Here is a 2,536-nt window from a genome sequence, read left to right on the forward strand (position 1 = left end):
GACCGCGGCCTCGGCCAGCGGCTGGGGGCGGGCGGGGCAGCGCGGAGCCCCGACGGGGAGGGTCCCTGGCTAGGCTTCACCTGCGGGGAGAGTGATCCTGGGGTTTCCCGTTTGGGCTGAGGAGATCTAGGGCAGGAGAAGAGTGAGATGGATGCGTACTGGAGAAGGGGCCAGTTTAGGGGAAAGATGATAAGTTTTTGGGATGTTGGGGTCAAGTTTCTTGGGAAACGCTTACCTGAGTATATCCAGAATTAAGTTAAATATGAGAGTCCCAGAGAAAGGTCTGAGCGGCTGTGTAAACTTGAGCTTTATGCGAACGAGTGAGAGGAACAGTCGGGCTTGTCCAAGAAAATGTGTATAGTGGATGTCTGAGGTTGGAATCCTGAGAAATTCCAATAAAAAATGATTGACTCCCTCCCTACCAAATCAGAGGGGTTATAAGAAAAGGAGAAATGCAGCTTGTCTTTCACGTAATTTCCTGTCAACCCATGTGAACTATGAACCTTTTAAGTAGGCAGCAGACTTAGAGCATCATTAATGCTTTAGTGGGCATAAATTTGGGTTTTACACTTCCTTTGGGTCACTTTGATTCCATTTTATTTTTTTCCATACTTAGTCCATAGCAGAAGGATTGCTATATCTTTTAGCACAAACTTGTATGGTAATGTCTTTTTCCCTCTGCCCAGCACCCTCATTCTCCGATTCACCTTCTCCCAGGACCCTCTCGGAAGCTCCTGAGTCCTCCACGTTGGAAGCCACACCCAAGTCCTTCCTGAGATTAAAAATAAAAAAACTAGGTCTCATGGGTAATATCTGATAGTGTCTCTGAGATGACCAAAGGGTAGCAGGGGCAACATGGGTAACCCTGTTTTCCAAGTATAGAAAACAGATTCCCACTGGGCAAAGACAAAACTGTCACTCCTACAGGCTCTCCATGAAAAAAAAGGGTCATTGCTGGAGCCTCTGAAACCAGGGGCTTGGTGCTGCTTCAGCATCCTTGGTCTGGGCTGATGTGGTCCTTCAGCGCTTCCAGGGTTTCTTCTCATCAGTAGCTTCTTCAATATGCTGTCTTGAGTCTAATTATTGCCACTCGAAGCCAAAAGCACATTTAAAAATGGTCTTAACATGTCTAGAGTCCTCACTGTGAGTATGTATCTTTTCCCACTTGTCACTTTATTTTTCCTCAAGCAAGTTGATGTTGAAGGGTTTTCTGTGCTTTCTCTCTTTGGGTTTGCATGCACATAACACTTTTGGCAGAGCCATTCCCACACCAGCCCTTCCAACGGACTCTTTAGCTTCCCACTTCACCAGGGTAATTCTTAGATATCAGTCTTAGTTGGAATTATTTCAACACTTTTCTCCTTCTCCTCATCCTCCTCCACCTCCTCCTTCTCCTCTCCGTCTACTTCTCCTTCTCCTTCCTCTATTTATGGATATTTACTACTTTCTTGGGAACATCTTACAGAAATATGCTAATTCATTGTTTTTAAGAATGTCTCTTGAACAGACTTATTGCCCCCATGCTTCTTAAATATAATCCTCATTTATTGCATTTAAATCTCCATCAGTATTATTCTTTATTTTATTTGGGTATGTATTATTTTCTAACTATTTAAATAAAATATTTAGGCCAGGTGCAGTGGCTCACGCCTGTAATCCCAGGACTTTGGGAAAGCGAGGCGGGCAGATCGCCTGAAGTCAGGAGGTCGACACCAGCCTGGCCAACATGGCTAAACCCCGTCTCTACTGAAAATACAAAAATTAGCCGGCTGTGGTGACAGATGCCCTTAATCCCAGCTACTTGGGAGGCTGAGGCAGGAGACTCACTTGAACCTGGGAGGTGGAGTTTGCAGTCAGCTGAGAGCATGCCACTGCACTCCAGCCGGGGCAACAGAGCGAGACTGTCTCAAAAATTAAATACATAAAGAAATAAAATATTTAGTTCATTTGACGTATTTTTTTAGTAATAAAAGTGTTTGAACCTACTATTTAAATCTCAACTTGGCTTTGGCCGTAGGCTATGGTTTTTAACGTTGTGATCTCATTCAAACTACATTCTCACATTTCACCCTCCGAGATGTAATGGATTCTTGAAATTAAAGTGCAAGCTTAGGGCATGACAACAATAAAAGGTGGCTCTGCTGAAGTGAGTATCAGTGCTCTGGCCAGAGAGCTGCTTGGATTTCAGTTGCTGCCTGGGCAGGACTGGATAATTGAGCTTCTACCTGGACTTCATTCTAGTGAAGTTGCCAGCATCAAGCAGACTGTGCAGAAAGCCTCTCCTGCAGCACACAACACACTATGCTTCTGATAGAAGGGTTGTCTAATGCTGTACCTGGGCCCGTCGACGAAGACCACCCTGAGAGATTACACTCGGAAGGCTTAAAGCCTTGGGTCTGATGCTTGAGTCTAAAACGAAGCACAGGCTAGATCTTGGAGCCCAACATTACATCTAGTAAAATGGTATCATATTCCTCCTGAGGAATGAAGAAGTTCAGTCCCCCGCTGCCAAAATCAAATTAATGGGAGTAGGAGT

This window comes from Rhinopithecus bieti, unplaced genomic scaffold, assembly GCF_001698545.2.
Source record: "Rhinopithecus bieti isolate Rb0 unplaced genomic scaffold, ASM169854v2 scaffold_32955, whole genome shotgun sequence".
In the NCBI taxonomy this organism is placed as follows: domain Eukaryota; kingdom Metazoa; phylum Chordata; class Mammalia; order Primates; family Cercopithecidae; genus Rhinopithecus; species Rhinopithecus bieti.